The sequence below is a fragment of the Hypomesus transpacificus genome, unplaced genomic scaffold (genome assembly GCF_021917145.1).
Source record: "Hypomesus transpacificus isolate Combined female unplaced genomic scaffold, fHypTra1 scaffold_186, whole genome shotgun sequence".
Taxonomy (NCBI): Eukaryota; Metazoa; Chordata; class Actinopteri; order Osmeriformes; family Osmeridae; genus Hypomesus; species Hypomesus transpacificus.
The window spans coordinates 1-5,657 of record NW_025813735.1 but is presented as its reverse complement, the minus strand read 5'-3'; the positions used below and the strand labels follow the sequence as shown (position 1 = coordinate 5,657).

The window sequence follows — 5,657 nt, the reverse complement described above, 5'->3', positions numbered from 1 at the left end:
GAAGAGCCCTGGGTCTCTCACAGCTGGGACCAGGCCTACAGAGGAATCTCTCTGTGGAATTTCCTCTTTTCTCATTCCTTCCTCAGAATGGGGGCTGCACTGTGGTAGTGTCTTACACGCGCTGTGTGTGTGCATGACAGAGAGGGTGAGTGTGTGTGGTAGCGTAAGTGTGTGTGTGTGAGGGGTTAAGGCAGGGCGGGCAGGGTAGGGTGTGTTTTTGGAGCTGTGTGTGTTGGGCACTGAGGGTGAATCTGCTGATTCCAGTTGGGCTTCCAGAGTGTTCCAGCAGCCACACTCATCCCCCGTGTGAGTCCTGTCACTGGGGCTCCCAGCCAGACTGACCACTCATCCCCCGTGTGAGTCCTGTCACTGGGGCTCCCAGCCAGACTGACCATCTGGAGGACCAGATCAGAGGAACCATGGCCCAGAGAGGTGAGGAGCTCCAGCCTGCTTTTACCCCCCCCCCCCCCCGCCCTAGAAGGGTTGTGAAGCTTTACAACCCCCTATAGAAAATAGTGCAATTATTGTTTATAACCCTGCTTTAGTACAGTGTTATGACTCAAGGCTCTATAACCTTTTTTGAACAGTTATTAAGTTTTATGACCCTCCTATAGAACCGTGTTAGTGCTCTTTATAACCCTCCGATGGAACAGTGTTGTTAAGGTCCTTTGTGATGTGTCTCATCTATCAGCTATGTGTCTCATAACTGTCTTGTTTTTTTCTCTTTCTCTCTCTCTCTCTCTCCCTCTCTCTCTCTCTCTCTCTCTCTCTCTCTCTCTCTCTATCTCTCTCTATCTCTCTCTCTCTCTCAGCTGTTGGTCAGTCTGACTCGTCCTGTCAGCTCTACCCGGCTCTCCTGATGGTGGGCTGGATCGTAGGCTGTATGGTGGTCATATACTTTGTCTTTGCTTAGGTATGGAGAGAGCGGGAGGAGGGAGAGAGAGAGAGGAGGGAGAGAGCGGGAGGAGGGAGAGAGAGGGAGGAGGGAGAGAGCGGGAGGAGGGAGAGAGAGGGAGGAGGGAGAGAGCGGGAGGAGGGAGAGAGAGGTAGAAAAAGAAAGAGAGAGAAACGAATGGGAGGAGAGAGGGTGGAGTGAGGTGGGAAAGGAGAGGAGAAATGGAGAGAGAGAAAAACAGACAGACATAGAGTTGCATATCATCTTGCGTAACATAATATAATAAAAGTCCTAACTGTATCATAATGACCCTGTTTCTCCAGCAGGAGAGAAGTTCATGGAGGCCTGGCTGATGGTTCTTCTCCTGGGTGCTGAATGACGATGTTGACAAGCTACCGAGAAGATCCTGTCCTGATCGTAGCACACAGTCTGGTCGCCATGGTATAGAAGTAGACCTTCCTGTAGAACACACCTATAGCAGTGTAATGAAGCGCGCTCTCTCTCTCTCTCTTTATTCCTCTCCCTCTTTCTCTCTAAACTCATTCTCTCTCTCAGTCGAACCTTGTTAGAGTTAGAGTTGACTTTACCCTAGTCTTTGTTTACTCAGAACAAAGGTGATTTGTTTTGTGTATGTTATAAGAATTTTACAACTATAAAAAAGTGTGTCAATATATACAGTCTTATGCGATGCGTTTAAAAAAACGTTCCATGCAAAATGTGCACTGTCCTAGCTGTATTAGTAAACAGAATTATATTTTTAGTGTAATTTACCGTAAGTATAAATAGAATGATTATTATTAGTACACTGTATCCAATTATTTATTGTACTTTCAAATTAAATAAAAGGAACTTCAGGGTTCATCTCAGTGTTGTTTTCTTGCCAGCCCATCATATCAGTTATAATCATATCAGTATTCATCATATCAGTTATAATCATATCAGTATTCATCATATCAGTTATAATCATATCAGTATTAATCATATCAGTTATAATCAGATCAGTATTCATCATATCAGTTATAATCATATCAGTAATCATCATATCAGTCATAATCATATCAGTATTCATCATATCAGGATTCATCATGTCAGTATTATGTAATCATATCTCATTTGTCATTACCAATCATAATCAAGTACAGTTCAGTTCCTCCAGACATGCTCAGTCACACAGAGAGTAGACCACAGGCTAAACAGCCTGAAGCCATGCAGTCAGAATGGAGAGTAAAATGGTATGGAAGGGAGTGGAGTTGTTCAGAATTCTGCATCATCAAAGCTAGATGGTACAGGGTCAGACTGAGCAGGAAATGGTCAAACTGACATTCATCTGGACTGTGGTGAGAACCGCCTGTATAACAGTGCTAAGTGCTCTCAGCGTGTTCGATCATCATCACCTGTATCCTCAGAATGGAACAGAGATTCAGAACTGAAAATGTCACCGTTTAAAAGGGCCACCTGTGTGTGTGTGTCTGCACGTGTGGCTGTGTGTGTGACTGTGTGTGTGTGTAGTGTGTGTAGCGTATGTGTGTGTGTGCTACCACTCTCTCCTCTCTCTTTGATCCAGCTGTTCTATTATCCTCTCGATGCCCCATTCAGCAGTGACACAGGGTTGCCATGGTTATTCGGCGCGGTAACAATTCACCTAAGGAAGTGATGCCTTCTTTGAGAAAGAGCTTGTTACAGATGATTCGGGACTCACGCAAGGACAGGAAAAAATACGCCATTAAAAATCCAATTATTCAGAACAGCATTTTTTACTTTACTTGACCATATTTGCTTTGAATAAGCGTGTCTGCTGAATGAGTAAACTGAAAACTGAGCAGTGTAGAGTACAGAGAGCACAGTCTGACCCAGAGTACAGAGAGCACAGTCTGACCCAGAGTACAGAGAGCACAGTCTGACCCAGAGTACAGAGAGCGCAGTCTGACCCAGAGCACAGAGAGCGCAGTCTGACCCAGAGTACAGAGAGCACAGTCTGACCCAGAGTACAGAGAGCACAGTCTGACCCAGAGTACAGAGAGCGCAGTCTGACCCTGTACAGAGAGCACAGTCTGACCCAGAGCGCAGAGAGCGCAGTCTGACCCAGAGTACAGAGAGCACGGTCTGACCCAGAGTACAGCGAGCACAGTCTGACCCAGAGTACAGAGAGCGCAGTCTGACCCAGAGTACAGAGAGCACAGTCTGACCGAGAGTACAGAGAGCACAGTCTGACCCAGTACAGAGAGCGCAGTCTGACCCAGAGTACAGAGAGCACAGTCTGACCCAGTACAGAGAGCACAGTCTGACCCAGAGTACAGAGAGCGCAGTCTGACCCTGTACAGAGAGCACAGTCTGACCCAGAGTACAGAGAGCACAGTCTGACCCAGAGTACAGAGAGCACAGTCTGACCCAGTACAGAGAGCGCAGTCTGACCCAGAGTACAGAGAGCACAGTCTGACCCAGAGTACAGAGAGCACAGTCTGACCCAGTACAGAGAGCACAGTCTGACCCAGAGTACAGAGAGCACAGTCTGACCCAGAGCACAGAGAGCACAGTCTGACCCAGAGTACAGAGAGCGCAGTCTGACCCAGTACAGAGAGCACAGTCTGACCCAGAGTATAGAGAGCACAGTCTGACCCAGAGTACAGAGAGCACAGTCTGACCCAGTACAGAGAGCACAGTCTGACCCAGAGTACAGAGAGCACAGTCTGACCCAGAATACAGAGAGCACGGTCTGACCCAGAGTACAGAGAGCACAGTCTGACCCAGAGTACAGAGAGCACAGTCTGACCCAGAGTACAGAGAGCGCAGTCTGACCCTGTACAGAGAGCACAGTCTGACCCAGAGTACAGAGAGAACAGTCTGACCCAGAGTACAGAGAGCACAGTCTGACCCAGAGTACAGACAGCACAGTCTGACCCAGAGTACAGAGAGCACAGTCTGACCCAGTACAGCGAACACAGTCTGACCCAGAGTACAGAGAGCACAGTCTGACCCAGAGTGGGTTAAATGTAGCAAGGAGGCTCATTTAGGACGAGAAGGAAATTCACACACACACTCAGATACACACACAAATATGTATGCATGTGTACTGTACACACACATACACAAGCTGGTATAATTTAGCTGCCAAGCTGTTTGCAATAAATGGCATAATTACTGTTAATACCATGTAATCCCCGTGGCCCATAGTGACACTCACACACACACACACACACATATACAGCTACACACACACACACACACACACACACACACATACAGCTACACACACACATACACAGCTACGCACACATATATACATACACAGCTACACACAAACACACACTACCAAATGGAGCTGATTTGATTAGATCGTTCTCTAATAAACCAGTAAGCACCTGTTGAGCAATAAAAATAATGTCCAGGTGTTACGCAAGAGCTCTCTCCTCCAGCACTTGATCACAGAGTCAGTTTTCCTCCTAAATACTCTCTACTTGGTGGCACATACACAGGCAGACACACACACTTTCTCTCTCAAACACACACACACACACTCACACATACTCACACACACAGTTGTTGGTGGGAAGAGAGATACATGAGCCCGAGGTGGCTGTTAAAGCAGATATAGCAGCTCTGCTCTCCGGCTGGAGTGCTTCTTACAAACCCTGTCATCCTGACTGGTGTTTCTGCCACATCCATCCATCATCCATCCATCCATCATCCATCCATCATCCATCCATCATCCATCCATCCATCATCCATCCATCCATCCATCCATCATCCATCCACCATCCATCCATCCATCCATCATCCATCCATCATCCATCCATCCATCCATCATCCATCCATCATCCATCCATCCATCATCCATCCATCCATCCATCCATCATCCATCCATCCATCATCCATCCATCATCCATCCATCATCCATCCATCATCCATCCATCCTTCTGTCCATCCACTACATGAGATCAGTCAAAGTTGTAGTGTAAAAAGTGTAGTTCTAGATAAACAAAGTGGTTAGAGCATTCAACTGTAAATCAAGAAGTCTCAGGTTCTAATCCCCCTTATGTCGTTTTGGATAAAAGCGTTTGCTGAATGGAAAAATTATTGTTATTGTTCTACAGAAACTCAACTGTATTTCCACAATACTCTGTGTGACCACTAGATGTCAGCAGATCTGTCTGGGCATCCGCGTCTGAGCTCACTGTTGCATCTCAGTGGCAGCTGCCCCACAGCACAAAACACTCGCCCCCTCAATCTCCCCTTGCTACAATATATACTTTGTTATTGTTACATTATAGTTCATTTCATTATATCATATTGATATTATTGGCATTGTTTATACTACGTTATAGTCATTTATGGTCTCTTCATGCCTCCATGCCACCCTACAGCTACCTCCTACTTCTGCCCCCCCTCTCTTTAGCAGCTGGTCTCATGTCTGTATTCTTGATGTCATATCCTTTTCCCCTCTCTCTAGCAGCTGGTCTCATGTCTGTATTCTTGATGTCATATCCTTTTTCCACTCACACTTTAAGTGATGGATGCTTCATAAGTCACACTCCTTGAAAGGTGAACAAGATCCTAAAGGGTCTCCAGACTGTTTTACTGCCGTTACATCACCTCGTGGTAAAAGCGGGTGGATTTATGGAGAACACGTGTGACTCTCTCTCTTTCCCTCTCTTTCTCTCTCTCTTCTCTCTCTTTCTCTCTCTCTTTCTCTCTCTTTCTCTCTCTCTTTCTATATATATATCTTTCTCTCCTTTCTCATATCACGTCCGATTTAAAACGTTAC

The 5,657-nt window shown here is 46.2% G+C and overlaps 1 long non-coding RNA gene across 1 annotated transcript; it reads left to right on the top strand.

Annotated features, from left to right (window-relative positions):
• Window positions 1-256: 256 nt before the first annotated feature.
• On the top strand, window positions 257-1,622 carry LOC124489246. The gene is made up of 3 exons (XR_006958768.1): window positions 257-432; window positions 813-913; window positions 1,219-1,622. It is a non-coding gene; the product is annotated as an uncharacterized LOC124489246 (long non-coding RNA).
• Window positions 1,623-5,657: the final 4,035 nt, after the last annotated feature.